Source organism: Giraffa tippelskirchi, chromosome 9, assembly GCF_054371585.1.
Source record: "Giraffa tippelskirchi isolate mGirTip1 chromosome 9, T2T-mGirTip1v1.2.pri, whole genome shotgun sequence".
NCBI lineage: Eukaryota > Metazoa > Chordata > Mammalia > Artiodactyla > Giraffidae > Giraffa > Giraffa tippelskirchi.
Window position 1 is genome coordinate 45,078,319 of NC_137283.1, and position 22,823 is coordinate 45,101,141.

General features: G+C 42.2%; 1 long non-coding RNA gene across 3 annotated transcripts; it reads left to right on the forward strand.

Moving 5' to 3' along the window:
- Positions 1–4: 4 nt before the first annotated feature.
- On the forward strand, positions 5–21,113 carry LOC145519904 (uncharacterized). 3 transcript variants are annotated; one of them, XR_014064012.1, is made up of 6 exons: positions 5–333; positions 1,600–1,707; positions 13,803–14,000; positions 17,725–17,841; positions 18,820–19,387; positions 20,813–21,113. It is a non-coding gene; the product is annotated as an uncharacterized LOC145519904 (long non-coding RNA). The 3 variants fall into 3 exon arrangements; XR_014064011.1 differs by lacking the exon at positions 5–333 and having other exon boundaries at positions 843–1,707; XR_014064013.1 differs by lacking the exons at positions 5–333; positions 17,725–17,841 and having other exon boundaries at positions 1,295–1,707.
- Positions 21,114–22,823: the final 1,710 nt, after the last annotated feature.

The following is a 22,823-nucleotide window of genomic DNA, read 5'->3' on the forward strand; positions in this document are numbered from 1 at the left end:
GTGTCTCTGCTGAGTGCGGAGGAGCCCCGGCTCTCGTGGGCGGGTCGTGCCCCCACCTCGGGGAGCAGCTCTGGGAACAGGCCCCACCCGGGAAGCGCCAGGTGCTTCCCGCCCACGGGCAGCGTCTACAATCTCCACGGATGACTAACCGGTTATAATGAATTCTCCGCTTCTGTGCACACCTCCGATCTATGGAAGTGTGCTAGCAGTTCCAAACCGAGATGAGCGCGGCCTGACCCCAGGGCAAAGGGTCCGGATGGCTTTGCCGCTCGCACTGGGGGCGGGAGAAAAATAATTTTCCTGTCACATCCCAGGCGCCTTCTTTCTAAATGAGTAAGTGTGTAAGTGAGTGAAAGCATACTAGCCCTTATTTGTAAGCCTACAATCCACTGCCACTGTAATATCTATATGATAATGGCCTTCAGGCATTCCCTCATTCATCCAGTGAATAACTGCCAAGCATCTGTGATAGGACCGTCGGGTGTACTAGGGACCCAGTGGTGAACGAATCAGACACCTCCCCTCGAGGATTTTATACACTCTCAAAAGAAAAAGGCTTTACTCCAAAAGCCATAATGATAAATGCATAATTATATAGTTTGACAAGAGGTCAACTGTAGTATGTATGAAGAAAAAGTACCTGAAATGTCTATATTATTGCTACCCTATTAACTGGGGAAAAAATTGAGGCACCCTGAAATAATACAGCTTAGTCAAACAACCACTAGACTGCTGGATCATATTGAGGACCACCTGGGCACCAGGGTCATGACAACATTTTATGATGAAAGCATTATTCTCTGCCAGCGGTATGCAGATGAACATTGCAGGCATTTCAGGGCAGCTGGAGATGAACCAGAAGAGGAACCTTGGCACAGGAATTCACAGACCCACAGAATCATAGCATCTTAAGCATTTATAACTTACACAGGGACCATTTTAAACAGAGCATTGCGTCCAATGCATTTAAGATAGGTCCCACTAAACACTTCCTACTCTCTCTCAAAAAACAATATTTAAACTATCTGATATTGATAAGAATTGGAGCTCAAAGTGTCACAAATTTGAAGTCCTATCAGTTTCAAATTCTATCATCCCTTCCAGAATCACAAAAATTAATGCCAAAAGAGAATTTCTCAGCTGTCTAGTCCTATACTTTGATTTAACAGAAGAGTCCCAGAAAGGTTTAGCCAATTGTTCGAGGACACACAGCCACTTAAAGGAGAGTCTCCAAACCAAAGCAGAGGGTTTGTGCAGCCACATCAGGACAAAGGACCAAGAAAGTCTTCATATATACCAAGTGCAACCCCAGGCATCAGGTCCTACTTGTCATTTTTGCCCGAAAGCCTTTATTTCCACACCCAACTATCCATGAAGCTTTGGATCCAGCCAATAAACATTTCATTGGCAGACCTGCAGACTCTGTTTAAGGAGCGGTTTAAGCAGAAGTGGAACATGATGAAATGTAAGAGGTGCAAGTTTTAGAAATGCTCACCCAGTCCTGGTCTAAGGCAAGGATTCCAGAGGAGACCCAAAAGCAGCTGTTCTCGAGCTGGAGAGGGCCTATTGAACGGTTGGGACTTTCTCTATTTGTCACAGTGACTTGGAATCCAACTGGCATTTCTTGGATGGGAACAGGACAGTCCCACACAAAGAAGAATTATTCCGTGTCCCACTGGACTCTTAGAGGACCTACTGGACATTCAGGTAGGACAAAAATCAGCTTATAATCACCTGATTCTAGAACTTATTTATTTAATATGTAAATATAAAGGAATTTTTGCATGGTTTTAAAAAACAGTGAATTTTCCAGAAATGCAACTGCTGCAGTATAACTAAAAAGAACATTGTCTTCTGTTTTGTTCAGAATCTTAGCAAGAGGGCTTTGGTTAATTGTTTGTTTGGTGTTTTACCATTTTGGAAAAGCGCTTCTTCAACTGTAGCTGTGCTCAGGGTCCCAGGTCACTAGTAGAGCCCCTCTATGTCAGTCTACACTTGGGGTGTGGCATTCCTAATCAACCTGCATATAGGGGCAAGTCTATGAGCACTCATAGTGAAATGCTTCTTATTTTATTATAAATACTTTTATTTTATTTATCTTTGATATTATCAGATGAAGCATCATATTGTTTTTTTGTTTGTTTTTTAAAAGATAATTTTATGTATTTCTGATTCTGCTGGGCCTTCATTGCTGTGAGCTGGCTTTCTGTAGTTGCAGCAAGTAGGGGCTACTCTCTAGTTGCAGTGCACAGGCTTCTCATTTGCAGTGGCTTCTCTTGTTGCAGAGCATGAGCGCTAGGGCACGCAGGCTTCAGTTGTTGCAGCTCATGGGCTCTAGACCACAGGCTCAGTAGCTGTGGTGGACAGGGTTAGTTGCCCCACAGTACATGGAATCTTCCCCAATCAGGGATCGAACCTGTGTCCCCTGCATTGGCAGGTGGGCTCAACTACTGGACCACCAGGGAAGACCAATTTTTTTGTTTTAATTCTGACCTTGAGTAGGTTATATTGTCTCAGAATTTCGTATCAGAATGGTCAAAGGGGGTGAAGATCTGCTACTCTATATTAGAAACACCAGTGAAAGGCTATGATATTGCTGGTGGGGATACAAAATGGTTCACCCTGAAGAAGCAAAATGACAAATGCTTTAACCTTTGACACAGCAGTCCCTCTTCTGGGAATTTATCTTACAATTGCTAAATGATGTTCATATGCAGTTATTCATCACCACATTATCTCTAAGAGCAGAAGTCTGGAACCAACCCAACTGGCTATCGGTACATATTTGGTTAAAGAAACTGCTGCACCCACACAGTGGAATATTATGCAGTTTTAAAAATGAGAATGCTTTCTACATGTAAATGTGAAAAGATCTTGAGTATATTAAATTTTTTAGAAAAAGCAAGGTACATAGCAACATGTATGACATTGCCTTTCTGTAAGAAAGAGGGAAAATAAGAATACATATTTTTATTTGCTTAAGAAAACAATGGAAGATACACAAGAAACTACTGATAGTTACTCTCGGTTGGAAATTAGGAGAAACAGAGTAGATGGGGACAGGATTGAGAGTGACATTTCACAATGTTTATCACTTTAAACCATTTTGATTTTTGAGCCTTGTGGATGTATTACTTATTCAAAACAATAAGAAGACAAGTGTTAATAGCTCTTAAAACAGTTTAGACACTGGGGCCAGGGCTGGAGTGGAGGAAGAAGTTGTTGGGATGGAACGAGAGAGACACTTAGAGTCCTTGATGCCCTACAGAGGTGGTTCTCAAACCCTCAGAGGTTGCGATTCAGTAGGTTCAAGTTGGGTCAGTAGGTAGAGGAGGATCTTTGTTTCTAATAAGCGCTTCAGAGGATTCTGATGCTGATTCTGGTGGCCATGGACCACCATTGGCAAGCATGCAGTTTCTTTTACATGAAATGTACTGTGGAGCCTGGTGGCGTTATGGACTTTGGGTTCAAACAAACCTATGTTCAAGTCGTGGCTCACCGTCACATCAGCAGTGAGAATTGGGCAAGTTACCCAACCTCTCTGAGCCACACTTTTCAACCACAAAAGACGGATAACGATAGCACCAGAGAGCAGACCTCACACAGACATAAAGATGCAGTGGGACAATGCAGCTACGAATTCAACAAATGTTCATTACTGCTTCCATTCTGCAAATACAGCAAGATTTCCACACCTGGGATATTTCCCTGGCTTACCAAAAAAGGGTGTCTTACTCTTACTCAGAGTGCCAAAGCTTCCTGCTTCACCATCACCATGCACACACATGCACTCACATAGAACCACCTCTCCATCGCCACCACACTGCCCAGCTCACCCCGCTCACCCCCATCTTCCATAAAGATATCCCTTCCCTGCACCCCTCTCAAATACACTTCTTCTTCCCATGGTAGCCAGAGCCATCTTTTCAAAAACAAAAACCATAGTCATTCCCCTGCTCAAAATCCTCCAGTGGTTTCTGTTTTTAATTAAAATGCAGGTTGCTTGCCAAGGCACCCAAGGCCCTGACTGCCGCCCTCCTCTCTCAGTCTCACTTTCATCTCACTCCCCATTGTTCACTGTGCTCTAGCCCGTCTCCTTGGGGTGACTTTCCATCTTGGGCCTTTGCATATGCTGTGACCTCTGCCTGGATGAGCTTCCCTTCTGGCTCAGCTGGTAAAGAATCCGTCTGTGATATGGGAGACATGGGTTCGATCGCTGGGTTGGGAAGATCCCCTGGAGAAGGGAAAGGCTACCCACTCCAGTATGCTCGTCTGGAGAATTTCATGGATGGATGGTACAGTCCATGGGGTTGCAAAGAGTCGGACACGACTGAGCAACTTTCACTTTCACTGCCTGGATGACGGTTTCTCACTGTATTCAGGTCTCTGCTTAAATGTCACTTTTCTGGGGAAAATTTCCCTGACTCCCCCACCCCTATAAAGGAGAAACACACACCCAGAGACACACCCATCCACACACATCCCCATCCACACACACTCATACACCTCTGTGCTCTTAGCTTGCCTCAGTTTTCTTCCTAGCATTTATCACTAATGATGGAGTGATTTATTTGTTTACACAGTGTCTGCCCCATGGGATGGGACATGCCCATCTTTATCATTAACATTATAATGATTTCAACAAGGACTTTGATGTCATGGGGCCTCAATATACATCAACTAAATGATGAGAACATGTGTCAGCTTGAAATTCCTTTATCCCTGTTTCCTTCTTCCTCAAGCTCTTGCATCCACCTCACCCAAGACAGAGCCTTTGCAAAAGCAAAAGATTTGCCAAGGAGAGAATCAGGGAAACTGTTTCTCTGGGGAGAAGTGCTCGGTCACATCTCTGTGGGAGGATACTGACTGGAGGAAGAAAAGAGACAGGAAGAGCACTTGAAAGTTTAAAAACACTATGAGAATGCCTTCCTGAATGTTGTTTTTTAAGCTATTAGAGGAAAGAAATGTACTTGTCATCTTCAAAATTCTATTTACTGTACACTGGTGACATTATTTCCAGCTCCATAATGGCGTTCAGGGTGTAGACATGTCCCAAGGAGACCACTGTGATCCAGAAGTATTCCACTCTCAGAAGATATATTCTGAAGGTGTCCGAAACGCAGCCCTTGAAAAAGATAGCCCCGAAGACAGTGTCGGATTCACTGTGCCAAACCTCTTTGCGTAGAGCAAGCATTAAGGCAGCTTCTGGTGAATCCCACCAAACTAGATGACCCTTTGAAACATTTCTAACCCTTTCCCCGAATTGAAAAGAGCTCTTGGATTCCCAGCATAGGAGAAGGCAATGGGTGTGTATGTGGGTACTTTGTGATAAACGTCTCCTCTCTAAGATCTGTCCCCAACTCTGAGAAGGTTGGCCTTGGTCAGTGGCAAGGACTATCCCAGAGGAAGGACCTGGAAGGACCAGCTGGCCATGGAGCATCTTGCCCAAACCTGCCGAGGTTCTGGCCCATACACGTTAGAGGCAGCTATTCCCCTCCTACTCGGGTGGGGACTGAGTTTCCCTCTTCAGTAAGTCTAAGTTTCTTTTCTAAGTCTGTGAGCCTATTTTTGTTTTGTACAGTAGTTCATCTGTATCAGTTTTTTGATCCCATCTATAAGTGATATCAAGGACATTTGTTTTTGTCTGTCTGACTTACTGGACTTAGTGTGATCATCTCCTAGTCCATTCATTTTTGCTACAAATGGCATGATTTTATTCTGTTTTCTGGCTGAGTGATAGTGCATTGAGTATATGTAGTACATTTCTTTCTCCATATATCTGTCGATGGACATTTTGGTTGTTTCCATGCCTTGGCCATTGTAAAGAGTGCTACAACAACCCTTGGGGTGCGTATGTCTCTTTGAAGGGTCATTTTTTCTGGGTATACGCCCAGGAATAGGATTCTCGGCTCCTGTGGTAGCTGTATTTTTCATTTTTTAAGAAACTTCCATACTGTTCTCCAGGGTGGCTATTGCCAATTTACATTAACCCCAACAGCATAGTAGGGTTCCCCCAGCCCTCCTCTGCCCATCCTCAACCCAAAGCCCTGGCATACTGTGAACCTCAACTTGTTGTTCATGGAAAGCAGGGCAAATGTTTATTTAAATGATTCAGTTTTTTTTTTCATTGAAGTGTAGTTGATTTGCAATGCTCTGTCATCCCACAACATTTTATTGAATAAGTGATTCTCTATGTGCATGTGTGTGTTCCTTGTATATATTATAAATATATATAACTATATACTCATATTAGGACATTCTGCACATATATACATATATATACACTATGACCATATGTATATACATATACACAGGTATATTATACACATAAATACACCAGCACATGTATGTATATGTGTGCAGAATATCTCGATATGAATGTATGACTGTGTGAGTGGGTGGGTGTGCAAGTCTGTGTATGTGAGTCTGTGACTGCCTGCATGTGGAAGTTATTGTGTATGCGAGTGTATAGATGTGATGCTTTGTGTGTGCCTGTGACTGTGCATATGTGTGCATGTGCATGCAGCACTCATCACATCGCAGTTATCTGGTCTGCAAAAGAATCCGTCCTAAGTCAAGGGAGGTCTGGCACTCAGTTGAGGGGATTCCTTAAACCAGCTCTGACTTGGTCCTTGGTGAACAGTGGCCTCACACCCACACTCACACACTCAGTGACACAGCTTCTCGGCAACCATTCTCCAGGCAAGAGAAGAAAGCTTGTGTGCAATGAAGAGCCCTTAAATGAACAGCTGCAACATATGCCAAGCCTACTATTCTGGTTTTGTTTTACACTTAAAACATCAAGCCAAGTTGAGAAAGAGCAGACAGTGTTCACGCATAGCACACCTTCTAATTATCTGAATCTAAAGTTGCCTATTTTTGGAGAGGGCAGCGCCGCCTTCTGGGGGTTAGAGATGTAGAAAAACGTCCTTCCAGGATTGAATCCATTTATTTGTGAATATCTTAAAAACAAGGTTTCTAAGTGTCCATCAAAGAGACTGGTTAAATTAGTCACAGTTCATCATATAATGGAATTTCATGAAGTCATTAAAAAGGGTAAAATCTGACTTCCATGTACTGCCATGCCCACATGGCAAGTGGTCCATAACAAGTGAAGGTGTTAAGTGGAAAAAACCAACAGGTTGTAGAACAACATGTGCAGTATAAACCCATTTCTGGTTTTAAAAATATGTGGCTGTAAAGTATAGGTGTAAGTATGCGTGCATGCTAAGTCACTTCAGTTCAGTTGAGTTCAGTTCAGTCGCTCAGTCATGTCCGACTCTTTGCGACCCCATGAATTGCAGCACACCAGGCCTCCCTGTCCATCACCAACTCCCGGAGTTTACCCAAACTCATGTGCATCGAGTCAGTGATGCCATCCAACCATCTCATCCTCTGTCGTCCCCTTCTCCTCCCGCCCCCAATCCTTCCCAGCATTAGGGTCTTTTCCAATGAGTCAACTCTTCGCATGAGGTGCCCAAAGTATTGGAGTTTGAGCTTCAACATCAGTCCTTCCAATGAACACCCAGAACTGATCTCCTTTAGGATGGATTGATTGGATCTCCTTGCAGTCCAAGGGACTCAAGAGTCTTCTCCCAACACCACAGTTCAAAAGCATCAATTCTGCGGCGCTCAGCTTTCTTCACCGTCCAACTCTCACATCCATACATGACTACTGGAAAAACCATAGCCTTGACTAGACGGACTTTTGTTGGCAAAGTAATGTCTCTGCTTTTAAATATGCTATCTAGGTTGGCCATAACCTTCCTTCCAAGGAGTAAGCGTCTTTTAATTTCATGGCTGCAATCACCATCAGCAGTGATTTTGGAGCCCAAAAAAATAAAGTCTGGCACTGTTTGCACTGTTTCCCCATCTATTTCCCATGAAGTGATGGGACCAGATGCCATGACCTTAGTTTTCTGAACGTTGAGCTTTAAGCCAACTTTTTCACTCTCCTCTTTCACTTTCATCAAGAGGCTCTTTAGTTCTTCTTCACTTTCTGCCATAAGGGTGGTGTCATCCGCATATCTGAGGTTATTGCTATTTCTCCCGGCAATCTTGATTCCAGCTTGTGTTTCTTCCAGCCCAGCATTTCTCATGATGTACTCTGGAACCATGTTCAGTTCATGGTTCATTGTTCCATGTCCAGTTCTAACTGTTGCTTCCTGACCTGCATACAGGTTTCTCAAGAGACAAGTCACTTCAGTTGCATCCAACTCTGCCACCCCATGGACTGTCACGTGCCAGGCTTCTCTGTCTCTGGGGATTCTCCAGGCAAGAGTACTGGAGTGGGTTGCCATGCCCTCCTCCAGGGGCTCTTCCCAGCCCGAGGATGGAACTCGAGTCTCCTGGGGCTCCTGTATTGCGGGTGGAGTCTTTATGCTAAGCCATCAGGGAAGCCCCCTAGGTATAAGTGTAGGCAAGGCCATATCATACTGGATACCTTCCGAGTGTGTACACAGGGAGCAAACTGGAGAGTCATATGCTACACTGTCAACGCTGCTCCCCTCTGGAAGACAGGATTGGGAAGTTGAACTGAAACATTCCGCTTTCTACTTTCAGCACTTTGGCACAGTTTGAATCCTTACAAAAAGCACAGAGAGTAGAAGTATGAGTAAGGAGAGTATAGAAAGTGAGTGGAGTTATGTCTGGAGGTATTAGCACAGGCAGCATCCAAGCAACACAGATGTTCCAAAAAGATGATATGTGTGTTGTTGCCTCTTTTCTTTTTTTCTGCTGGGTCTTCATGGCAGCACACAGGATCTTTTTTTAGATGTGACTTGAGAACTCTTAGTTGCTACAGGTGGAATATACTTCCCTGACTAGGGGTCAAACGCTAGCCTCCTGCATTGGGAGCATGAAGTCTTAGCCCACTGGACCACCAGAGAAGTCTCATCCCATTGTTCAAAATCATGGTGTGGTAGGAAGGGAAGATCCATCAGTGCTAATGAAAGAGCGTGTGGTGGGGGCAGGTGGGGAGGGAGGTCACTCCTCAGAGCTGGAACAGACATCAAATCAAGAGGAACTGATACATGTTTTCTGAGTTGAGAAAATGACCACATCAGCAGGACCAGATGGCAGTGTGGCCGGAGAGTGGCCCCTGATGTTCTTACAGCGAGTTCATTTGTGGCTTTCCCCTCATTGAATTGTTTTCACTGATGACAATGGTTTTTTAAAATGTTGAATTGCAGTTGTGTAAATATCTCTCACATGTTGAAACATTTATTTTCATGACTGTGTTTGGGAGATAAAAGGTATATAAACTATAGGAATATCAGTAATTAAAAAGTAAACTGTTTTCTGCTATGTTATATATTAAATATATTATTTAAAATTTTGCATGGAATAATCAGGTTTCAAATACAGTAAACTCTCTGCTTGAAGCCAATTTTTGGATGATCCACCCTTAGTTTCTCATCCCAGGTCAGCTTCCCCTAATGCCAGTCAGTAACCTCTCACAGTATTCAATAAGGTACACTTTGGAAAATAAACTAACTTTTAAATAGGATAAAAATCATTTAGGTGCATATTGCGTGTGGGCTCAGTCATGTCCGATTCTTTGCGACCCCGTGGACTGAAGCCCACCAAGCTTCTCTGTCCATGGGATTCTCCTGGCAAGAATAATGGAGTGGGTTGCCATTTCCTTCTCCAAGGTTCATATTGGTTTGGCCAAAATAGTCCATGGAGGTCACAAAGAGTCGGACACAACTAAGTGACTTTCACTTTTGGGCTTCCCTTGTGGCTCAGCTGGTAAAGAATCGGCCTGCAATGCAGGAGACCTGGGTTCGATCCCTGGGTTGGGAAGATCCCCTGGAGAAGGGAAAGGCTACCCACTCCAGTATTCTGGCCTGGAGAATTCCATGGACTGTATAGTCCATGGGGTCACAAAGAGTCGGACACGACTGAGAGACTTTCACTCACTGGGTTGGCCAAAATGTTTATTTTTTTTTACCCAAATGAACTTTTTGGCCAAGTCAATACTTGATCTGTTTAAACACACGTACATTCCAAAGGCAAATGTAAGTGTAGATGAGATTAGCCACTGTTTTAAGCAGTCTTTGTATGTGAGACATCAAAAGAGACACAGATAAATAGAACAGTATTATGGACTCTATGGGAGAGGGCAAGGGCAGGATGATATGGGAGAATGGCACTGAAGCATGTAAATTATCATATGTACAACAAATTGCCAGTCCAGGTTTAATGCATGATACGGGGTGCTCGGGGCTGGTGCACCGGGATGACCCAGAGGGATGGGATGGGGAGCGAGGTGGAAGGGGTTCTGGAAGCGGAAAACATGTACACCCATGGTGGATTCATGTCAATGTATGGCAAAGCAAATACAATATTGTAAAGTTAAAAAATAGAAAATAAACTAATTTATAAAAAAAAAAGCAGTCTTTGTCAGTGGTTCTCTGCTCTCACTCTCACCATGGACTAGAGTTGGCAGGAAGCACTGAGCCTAACTTCCTGTTGCGTATAGAGGACTCTGCATCCTCAGCTCATTTAGAGGGTGGAGATGGAGGTGGTTTAGTCGTGAAGTCACGTCTGACTCTTTGCAATCCCATGGACTATAGCCCACCAGGCTCCTCTGTCTGTGACATTTCCCTGGCAAGGATACTGGAGTTGGTTGGTGTTTCCTTCCCCAGGGGATCTTCTCAATCCAGGGATCAAACCAGTGTCTCCTGCGTCTCCTGCTTGGCAGGCAGATTCTTTACCACTGAGCCACCTGGGAAGCCCCTAGAGAGTATAAAGGTCCCTTCATTGGATGACTGTTTCATTCGATCATGATTTTGCATCTACATATTTCCAGTTACATGAACTGGTGAGAAGTGGGTCCCTCATCACGTAATAGCCTAATTAGTCAAATATTCTAAGTGGTCAAATAAACATGGTCATTTTTTTCTGTAGTAGATTTTTACAAATCATATATTTAATGTTTGAAGTTAAGGAGCATGTGATCTAATCTCCAATGAGCTTGAATAATTAACATTAATTTGACAACATTGAACATTTTCCCCCTCAACTGAAATGAAATATATGTATATGTAAAGTGGATTCACTTTGCTGTACTGCTGAAACTAACATAATATTGTAAATCAACTATACTCCAATAAAAATTTAAAAAGCAGTACATTCGTATACTGGAATGCTACTCAGCACTAAAAATGAATTACTTATATATGCAACAGACAACATGAATGAACCTCAAAAGCATTATGTTTGAATAATATACAAAACAGTGTACACTATAATGATTCCAAAATATAGAAAAAACAAAAACTAATCTATCCGAAAATGCTTGCCTGGCCAGGAGTCATTGGGTAATTGTCTAGAAAGGGCACAAAGACACTTTCTGGGATGATGCAAATGATCCACATTTTTGTTTTGAGTGGTGTTCGGATAGGTGAATACTGTTGCTAAAACTCATAAAACTGATTGCTTAAAATCTATGCATTTTATTGTGTGTAAAGTATGCCTCTATTTTTTTTAAAAAATATATATATAGTTATTAGATTTTTGGTACAATATTGTTGCCCAGCAATGATACTGTTATTATCAAGAGATGCTGATGGACTATGTTGCATTGTTCATAACTGCCTTTTTGTATTACAACTATTTGTAACTTTATGAAATCTTCATAAATATGATCAATCACAATAATAAGGTTATGGAATATTTAAAAATGACAACTGGCAGAGGGAAGTATTTCCAACTCATCTCTCAGATAAAGGGCTAATCACCAAATATGGGCTTCCCCATGGCTCAGCAGTAAAGCATCTACCTGCAGTGCAGGAGACACAGGAGACGAGGTTTCGATCCCTGGGTCAGAAAGATACCCTGGAGAAGGAAATGGCAATCCACTCCAGTATTCTTGCCTGGAAAATCCCATGAACAGAGGAGCCTGGAAGGCTAAACAGTCCATGGGGTCACAAAGAGTTAGACACAACTGAGTGACTGAGCACTCATGTATATAAGATTCCTTAAAAACTTATTTTAAAAATACTGTAAGCTACTAAAGTAAAGATGGCTTTTTTTTCTCAGAGTGAAGTGCTTTAGAGTAGAACCCACACTTGGATGAAGCCACTGTTCTTGTTTCTGGTTTTATTTCCCTGTCTAATGGTGGTTTGGGAGAAAGGGATGGGAAGAGTGAGAAAGAGATCAGCAAGAGAGCAGGAAGGATGGGAGAGAAGCAGCAGATAGATACATACCATGCTCAGAAAATGAACTAAATAGAAGTATATCAACATATTAATAACAGGCAGTGAAGCTGTGGGAGATTTTTCTCTTCTTATGGATTATCTGTGTTTTTTACAATGACTATATATTACTTTCTGTACCTTTATAGGAAATGTTATCATGCAAATGAGAACTATTTCTGCTGAACCTATTATACTTACACGTACTTTAAATAATTTTCATGGAACTCAATTTATGAGTTGAAATTTTTTTCCTTCAACAGGCAAAGCTTTTTATTATTCATTTATCCCCACCCACCCACAGAATATGGGTGAATTAACAGAGCTTCATGAACTTTTAGTTATAAATGCTGCATAATTTTATATTCCAACAGCAGAGAATATATTTTAAAGCTCATTTAAATCTACCTAACTTATATTTGGAGTTTTCTTCTATAGTTTCCATCAGAGATGGTGCCCATATTGATTTCTTAAAATAGATGTAGGAAAGGAATCTGCTGACAAGTTATTTGTCCTTCAAAAAAGCCTTTGTATTATATTTCAAACTTGCATTAAAAAACAGAGACTTAGTGAACCTTGTATAACCATAACCTAGATTGAACAAATATCTTTGCTTCATCATCTTAAAAATAGATTAGTAATCGTGACATTTCATCCCTAAATTCTTTAGTGAGCACTTCTAAAAAATAGACATCTTAACCCAGACGATAAAGAATCTGCCTGCAATGCAGGAGACCTGAGTTTGATCCCTGGATCAGGAAGATCCCCTGGAGAAGGGAATGGCTACCCACTCCAATCTTCTTGCCTGGAGAATTCCATGGACATAGGAGCCTGGTGGGCTCAAAGAGTTGGACACCACTGAGCAACTAATACTTTCGCTTTTACAAAACCACAAAACCATTTTCACATGTAACAAAATTACCTATAATTTCTTAATATCATCTGATATTTAGACCGTATTCAAATTTCCCCCATTGATTCCCAAAATGTACTTTTGCACTTATTTGTTGAACTTAGGGATCCACCTAAGGTCCAACTAATCATTTCTCTTCTAAAATCTAGTCTTCTTTAAATCCAGAACAGTTTCCATCATCACCACTTTTTCCTTTTTAATTTTTTTAAAGATGTTTTTTGATGTGGATCATTTCTTAAGTTTTATTGAATTTGTCACAGTATCACTTGTTTTATGTTCTGGTCCTTTGGCTTTGAGGCATGTGGGATACCAGCTTCTTGACCAGGGATTGAACTCTCACCCCCTGCCTTGGAAGGCTGAGTCTTAACCACTGGACCACCAGGGAAGTCCCTCTTTTTAATTTTTAAAATAATGTTATTGCTTAAAGAAACTTGAGCTATTCCATAAAGTGACAGTTTAAAGAATAATTTGAGAAAACCACCAAAGAACTCACTGCAAAAAGTGTCATCTCTAAACACAACACCAGATTCATAGTTTAACATCTAAATTTTGCAAATCTTGATCTTGGACATCAAGAACATAATGCATTTGGTGAGGAGGGAAGTGGAGAGAGGAAAGATTGCCTTAAAACTAGCATACAAGTTGACTGATCTAGATCTTATTTTTTGTTATTAAAACCTTGATTTTAGGAAGAAAGCTGCGCTGCCTTTGGAACCTCTGAAATCGGGAGAGACATTCCAATTTCCCTTCTGGCCTGGAGGAACACAAGCTTAATGTAGCTTGCAGGAAGCCTGATTTCAGCTAGCTTTAACACCCCAGAAGGTGTTCAAATGTGAAAGAACAGCACTTTCCCTTTTAGGAGGCCCATCTTATCACAGACAACAGGGGTAAGAGAAAACATTTTAAGCTAATGATGTTTACGGTTAACCAGATTTGGTTGAAGCAATCCAGTGGACACCAGTCTGCAAGTCTTATTTCTTATAAGGTTCATTTATCTTAGAATGCTCAACCACCAAAAGTCCCCTGCTTTCACATATCTCTGAATATTAAGCTAGACAATGAATTCTTCTCCCAGCTGGTTTAACTATCTTTAGCCCCCAAGGCTGCTCCAGCACTGTGTGTGTTAATTCAACCGCATTACAAATTCTCTAATATTGAAAACAACAACAAAAGAGACAAGTATTAAGCATAATGAGATAAATATTGTTGCTAGGGAGCTTTTTACATGATGCAACCAAGAAAGTCCTCCACATGTAGAAGGCTGAATTCTTAACCCATCCAAAATATAGTAATTGAATGTCTACTGACTGGGTCGTGTACCCATCTCTATACCCGCCTGGAAGAGTGTACTGCTTTCCTTACCACATCTGGGTCACATGCCCAGCCCTGAGGTCAGTGGTGAAGTCAACTTTGCACGTATGTGCTAAGTCGCTTCAGTCTTATCTGATTCTTTGTGAGTCAATGGACTGTAGCCCACCAGGCTCCTCTGTCCATGGGGTTTCCCAGGCAAGAATACTGGAGTGGTTTGCCACGCCCTCCTCCAGGGGATCTTTCCAACACAGGGATTGAGCCCGTGCTTCTTATGTCTTCTGCATTGGCAGACGGGTTCTTTACTGCTAGTGCCACCTGAGAAGGCCAAAGTCAACTTCATCCAAACCTTAATCTGGGAGCAGTGAACACAGCTTCCCACAGGGAAGATCAGAGAGCACCGAGCAGCGGAAGATGGAATGGATCCCAGGGAGACAAAGCCAACAGATGGGCATCAATAGATCCAGCGCTAAATGAAAACAGGACTCCACAAACATAGAGAAGGGGTCTCATTGGCATGTGTTCCCTCTTTCCATTCAAATGCCCAGGTCACTGACACTTTTGAACTAACCAGCCTTGCTCTTCTCCTAATGGCAACCCAGTCTCTTAGGACTCTGGGCCCCGCAAGCTTGTTGGCCCACTGGGCGAGCTTCCTAATGTCCTCTCCCAGGCAGACAAACCTTCTCCAGCTAAATGCATGTTATAAAATCCTTGATAGGATGGCCTTAAGGGAAAGAGTGTTTTGGTCACAATCCCTGGAAACACGTCATAGTTCAGCTATCTAGGCAGTTGAGTCCAGCCTTAGTGGGTGAAATCATTCATTTCTTGATTTGGTTCTTCTAGCTGTTGGGAGGCAACAAACAGTCATTCAGTTTTTCAGTGAAAGATGCAATGAAGACAGAAGGCTTGTTTTTTGTTGTTGTTGCTGTTGTTGTTGTTAAGACTTTGTTTTTAAGAGCAGTTTTAGTTTTACAACAAAACTGAGAGGAAAGTTCAGATATTTCCCCTATAACCCTTGTACCCACACATTCTACACCTCCTACATTATCAATATCACTTGCCAGAATGATGCTTTTTTTTTTTTTTTTTACCAAGAATGATGTTTACATTGAAACATCATAATCATCTAAAGACCATAGTTTACCTTAGGGTTCCCTCTTGGTATTCATATTCTGTGTGTTTGATCTAAAGTATAGTGCTGTCTATGTGTGAGAGTGCTCAGTCGCTCAGTCATGTTCAACTCTTTGCAACCCCATGGACTACAGACTGCTAGGCTCCTCTGTCCATGGGATTCTCCAGGCAAGAATACTGGAGTGGGTTGCCATTTCTTCCTCTAGGGGATCTTCCTGTCCCAGGAATAGAACCCACATCTCCTGGGTCTCCTGCATTGGCAGGCGGATTCTTTACCACTGAGCCACCTGGGAGCCCCATAGTGATATATATCCATCATCATAATATCATACAGAATATTTTCACTGCTCTAAAAATTTGTGCTCTGCCTGTTCATCTCTTGCTTCCCTTACCCCAATTCCCCAACGGCAGGAAGTTTTCACATCACAACACAGACACATCTTTCTAATAAAAAGAAACCCCCCTCAGAGCTTTCCTAGCCCAATGAGGTTACTTGATCCTGCCTTGTAGGTTTTTTTTTTTTTTTCTCTTCCCCTGCTATAAGCAACCAAAAGTAAAGGGAACACTCTAAATATGGGCATAAGACAATCCCAAGGATCCTCTGCCTCTTTCCCAGAGTCACTTATCAGAGCCTGCCAGTGAGGGCCACATGTGTGCTGAAAGATGAATGGCGAATATCAAAGGATAATAAATAAAAAATAAAAGGAAAATGAGTAACGTTTACAAGTGAATTTATGTTTACACAAAATCTTTGTGGAAACATGCCTTTCCACTTTGGAGATTCTGCTAATACATCACGGTGACACTAATGTTGCAAGAAGCAGATCCGTCAGGCAGTGGCAACCATTACTTTTTAATAGACCACTCCATTTTCAGCAATCACACTAACAAAATCAGGACAGAGGCCAGTCTGCTTGCAGGAGATGCAAACTCAAGAACGCTTGACAGATGTTCCCCTCCACACACAGAGGGCTTCCTCACATGTAGTCTAGATGCTGGACAGAAGGGGAAGTTCAAGGGAACATCCGATTTAGGTGGATTCTTCCAGAGCCCGGCTAGCATCTGTGTGCTGCTTGAACAACCAGCGCTGGGTTTTTCATAAAACTGTTCTCATTTTGCCCAGAAGGTTTCTGCTCGAGACCTGGGTATATGGCCTTTGCTCGTCAGATTACCTAAGATGCTGAAACAGATAATATGGATCATGTAAGCCAGAGTATATGACTTTACAACTGCTTACCAAAGGACCCTAAGAGAGAGAGTGCTTTTTTGTCTGTTTATTTCTGATATATCTATGACTACAATTCATTCATTCACTCGTTTGATGAGTACCTCCTCAATGGTGGGGACTGTCTTAGACTTATGGAATGTGGGTATTCATAAGTCATGGTGCCTGCTCTCAGATGAGAGGAAAAGGCACAAATGGCTATGCTAAATATCAGAACTAATTAAGTGGGACACTAGAGGTATAAGAAAGGACCTATGGGAGCATAAAGACGTAAGTGATTTATGAAGCCCCATATGAATCCAGAGAAACTTCAGGGAGGGGATATTTTGGACCTTGACTTTGAAGATTAGCTACCAGTTATTATGTATTAGCTTTATTTTATTTTTTTGCCTTATTATATCAGTGGGCTCCAAGGATTAGAGCAGTGGAATCTTGGGAGCCATTTTCAGAATTCTTACCACAGTCATTAACATGAGGACAGAAGGAAAGAACATGCCAGACTCCATGAAGAGCATAAGCAGAGACACGAGAATTACAGGGCACCAAGTAACTGGTGATCAGCAACACGGAAACCTACTCCACTCTCAGCTATGGCTGCCTCTACTGCTAACACCCCAGCTAAAACCAGACAAAAGAAAGTGTGGGTGCGTGCATGCTAAGCCACTTCAGTCATGTCCAGCTCTTCGCAACCCTATGGACTATAACCTGCTAGGCTCCTCTCTCCATGGAATTTCCCAGGGAAGAATACTGGAGTGGGTTGCCATGCCCTCCTCCAGGGGATCTTCCCAACCCAGGGATCCAACCCACATCTCCTGTGGCTCCTGCACTGCAGGCAGATTCTCTACCACTGAGCCATGGGGGAGGCCCAAAAGAACGTGAGGGAACATGGAAAACTAAATTATGCTGAGCTGCCTAAATATTTTTCCTTATGTTGCTTCTTTTCCCAGAGAACAAAGACTTCTATTTATCTATGGAGAGAGAAAGATATAATGATACCAAAATGCACCCACTTTTCAGCCATTCAAGAAGGAAAAGATTTGAATGAGAAGTTCCAGTGCTAACTGGTAAAACTGACATATGATCAAAAATTGCAGTGTAAATGATACAACTCATTAAGGATACAGATTTGGGCTATGCTAAAGGCTTTGATGCTGGAAAAAATTGAGGGCAAGAGGAGAAGGGAGCGACAGAGGATGAGATGGTTGGATGGCATCACTGATTCAATGGACATGAGTTTGAGCAAGCTCAGGGAGATAGTGATGGACAGAGAAGCCTGGTGTGCTGCAGTTCATGGGGTCACAAAGAGTTAGACATGACTTAGCAACTGAACAATAACAACAAAAAAGAATAAAAATATTCATCCTTTTTTACCTCCCTTTGGGGACTTTATACCAAGAAAATAATTCAAAAGAATTTTTTAAATTATGCAATAAAAATATTCTTTATAGTAATATATATATATATATATACTAATATCTATATGCTTTATTTTATCTGAATGTTAAGAATTGAAAAGTGATTAGGTGAATTGGGGTCTCACTATATTCAAAGGAATATTATGCAGACATTAATATTTGAATTGTGAAGAGTAAAATAAGATGTGTATGGCCCTTAAGTTTAAAAGTAAAATGCAAAGCCTTATCTAGCCTACTACTATAATTCTGTGAAAAATTACTTCTGGAAATAACCAAGATTTGGGAGGGAACTTGGATAATGAAAAAAGTTTGAGTAGGTCTGCTTTTTCCTTCATTTTAATTTATATTAACAGCGCTATACGGTTGTTTGTGCAATAAAGAACGATAATAAGCTTTAAAAAAAAATCATTTATGAACTCCTAACAACTCTGACTGCCGTGAATGTCACTGCACTCTCACTGGCTTTAAAAGGACCAGAGACAGTTAATCAAACAAACAAAATATAGATTACAAGTCAGGGCCGTTGCAAAATGAGCCCTCACCCCTGAGCTCAATGCCTCGAAGCAGCATGACAACATGGAAACACAAGTACATTTCCCTTTTATCCCTTTTTCATTTTATTTCAAGGGGAAGAAAAGAACATGTGGTATTGAAAATGTGTCCTCTGCCTTGAGAAGCCATGGAGGATGTGAGGAGGTAAAGAGGATCAGTACAATTGTGAATCGTAGAGAGAGAGAAAAAAAATCTTGCTTCTTTGCAAAACTGTGTTACAAAAGACCCCTCGTCTACAGAGTTATTAATTGAGAGATGCTTTGTTTTTCATTTATCATTTGAGTTCGGGAATTTTAGTTCAAAACATCTCTTAAGTGAATTTGCATTACTAACCTAAACTGGGCAGGCCTTCTATTCAACTGCTGCCCAGTGATTTAAAAAGCTAATAAACCCCCCAATCAAGTCCTTTAGCCAAAAGTTAAACTAACCTGCCACATCAGTTGTATAGACTCCTTTATTTGCAAATACCCAGTCTCACCTACCTCCTGCCTTCTAAGAAGAAATTGGTTTTCAAACTGTTTTGCTGGGAATTTGCTCTTTTTCATAACGGGACTTGCACTGTGGAGCCCTGAATCTTGCACGTGGAGGTCCACTGGAGGGGATCACCTGCCAGAGTGGAGAGAAGAAGCTAGTGCCCATTAAGGTCAGAAACTGATCCCTCACCTCTGTTGACTTCTAATTCCCTCCAGTTTAACTTCCATCAAACAAGCAAACATTGTGAGGAAGTAGTTCTATTACCATATTTAAAATTCCTCTGCTAGTCAGTAGCGCTCAGGAAGAATTCCTGTCTCAGCTCCAAGGGATCTATTGCAAATCCTTTAAATTGTCATATTATCCTCTCATTTGCTGCTATTTTAGCAAAGCAAATGATTAAAAATTAAACTTTCATTTAGAAGCATAATTATTTTAAAGGATGTCAAGGCTTCATGTTAAACAAATTTACCTCAGCAAATAGAATGAGGATTTGGAATTCAATTGAAGAGTTAATGAAATAACCATAATTTGGTTAGGTGAACCAACCTACATCATCTTATTTATTTAAAAATTTCTCCCCTTCTTTGCCTGTCATGTATATAATTGTGTTTTTCCTTTAGTAAATGCCTTAGCTTCACAGAGTGAATGTGAAACATTTTTGTTTTTCATCAAAAAGAAAATTTTCTGAAATTCTATGAAATTACATGAAAATGAGAATTAATTAATGTGATTCCCCTCTGAGAGAATGGGGATTTATAAGTCGCAAAAGTGGCGATAATACTAATCTGAATTTCTAATCCTTAAAAATTCCTCATGTAGCATAAAATTTTGTTCTAAGTAACTGAAATGAACTAGTTTAGTGTTTATGAGTTAAAGAAGGCCAATGCCCAGTGCCTAGAAAGCTCTAGACTGAATGAGTGAATGGGTAGAACTAATTAACTGGGAAAGGGAGCCCCCTCTTATCGTTTCCAGTAAGCTCTGCTTTCTGGAATTCATACTCTATGTTATCTCCTCCCTTGAATATGGACTGGACCTAGTGACTTCTTTCTAAGGCATAGAATCTGGTTAAAGTGATGGCATGTCACTGCCGAGGCCAATTTACAAGAGACTGCAACATCCCTTTGGCTCATAGGCCTCTTCTCTCTGCCTCTAGTGGATTAAGACTGTTGCCTGTTGTATCAGTAAACAAAGGATGCTGCAGCCGTCAAACCAGCAGTCGCTGCAGCTGCCACTAGTGGCACTCCCTGAGGGGATTCCAGATGGAAAAAAAAAAGCAGGATGCTGTCCCCGCACAGTTAAGGTGCATATCAAAGGAATTAAATGAACCCAGACTCTTGCATCTTCTCATAGGTAGAAAACTGTTAAATTCATTAACTTGAGATGTCTGGTTTTCTTTAATTAACAATAATCTTTTGATGTTCTGACTACCTGTTTTCTGTTGCAAAACTCCTCTGTATCCTGGCTCCTCCCTTACCTCTTCCTAGCGGTTCCTCAGAACTATGTGAGAGGTTGTCCTCAGGGCTTGCGTTCTCAGTTTTGTCTGCCAAATAAAACGTAATTCTCAACTTTTAGGTCATGCTTTCCTTTTTTTCAGTCTACACTGATCAAACAAGGTGCCCTGGAGACAGACCCACACAGCAAGGAACTAAGGATGTCCTTTAGCCAATGATCAGTGAGGAATTGAGACTCTGCTCAGTAGCCCACAAGAAACTGAATCCTCTCAACCAACATGTGAGAGAGCATGGGCGGCAGGACCCTCTGGATTCCAGCCTTAAGGTGACTGCAAGCCCCAGCCAGCATCTTGGTTGCAGCCTGTGAGAGACCTAAGCTGTGCCCAGATTTCTTCAGCAGCAGAAACAATGAGATGAGACAGTAAATGCTTTTTTGTTTGTTTTTATAACTTATTCATTTTTGGCTCTGTTGGGTCTTCGTTGCTGGGCGCAGGCTTTCTCTAGTTGCAGTGAACGGGGTTTGTTCTTCCTTGCCGCGCGCAGGCTTCTCTGGTTGCGGAGCGTGAGCTCTGTGGGCGTGGGCTTCAGGAGTTGCAGCATCCAGGCTCAGTAGTTGTGCATGGGTTCAGCTGCTCTATGGCATGTGGAATCTTCCCAGACCAGAAGTCAAACCCATGTTTCTTATATTGGTAGGGGAACTCTTACCATTGGACCGCCAAAGGAGTTCCGGTAAATGTTGTTCTTTTAAGTCACTGTGTTGTGTTAGTCGCTCAGTTGTGTCCTACTCTTTCTGACCCCAGGGACTGTAGCCCACCAGACTCCTCTGTCCATGGAATTCTCCAGGCAAGAATATAGGAGTGGGTTGCCATTTCCTTTGGGGTAATTTTTTTACACAGCAATAGATAACTAATACGCTAATAAATTCATGAATGGCAGAGCATCACTCCCATGGACACATTCATATTGAACTGTGAGGCTCAGCTTGGCAGGTGACTCAGAATTGTTTCAGATGATATGGTCTCCATGCTAAAATATATCTGCTAATCCAGTCAGCTGTCTAGGCAGTTGGTACCAGGAGCTGGAGGGAAGGAGATCACATTAGATTCACAACGGAAATGCCACTTCTTTGTCTCTTCCAGCTTATGGTTGTACCTCCTGGAAGTTTTAAAGGCCTATTAGATTTTATTGGGGGTGAGGAATAAGGGGGTGGTGGTAGGCAGCCAGGTTCCAAATGTATGGGTGTAAACCAAGAGTACAAATGGAAGCCCATATACTAAATGTTTATATATTTGAAAGTTACAATCAAGCTACACGTATAGCAAGGCCCATGTTCTCACAGAGAGCTCCTCCTCTCCCCAGCCACATAGCCTCTTCCCAGGAGCCAAGCGAGTCTGCTCTCTATTTACCCTGTGAGCCTGAGTGGGAACACAGCCTGGGGCCATGCAGGGTGGAAGCCAGGCTGGACTCTTGACTCTGGTCCCTCTAGGGAAGGGGAACAACCCAGTCCAACTCCCCAGGGAGCTGGGTCTGGTAGGGCGTCCAATCACAGTTCTTACGCTGAAAGACAAAGCAACCAACTGTGGGCTGAAGCTCTATCAGCTCCTGGAGAGATTTATGCAAATCTTCAGCAGTTCTTAGCCTTCCCAGGTGGCACTAGTAGTAAAGAACCCGCCTGCAATGCAGGAGACAGAAGAGATGTGGGTTAGATCCCTGAGCTGGGAGGATTCCCCTGGAGGAGGGCATGGCTTACCCACTCCAGTATTCTCGCCTGAAGAATCCTGTGGACGGAGGAGCCTGGGGGGCTACAGTCCATAGCGTCGCACAGAATCAGCAGTTCTTAGCTAGAGGAAAGCAGGTTCAATGAGCTCGGTTCATCCTCACAGTCACCATGCAACCATCATCCACAATTAAAAGGCCAAAACTAAGGGAAGCCTGAGAGAGTTTCGCCACACAGCAACCAGCTGCTTAAGAATGCAGAGTACAGAACAGCAATGTACAGTCTGTTGTGTCCTGCACCTGTCAGGCAGGTGTTCTGAAGGACCTATGCTTCCAACCTCCAAAGTACCATGTGCAAAAGTCTACTTTTATTCAAGACAAAATAAGTTTTAGAATAACAGTAGCAATAGCTAATGTCCACTGAGCGCTTACTGTCCA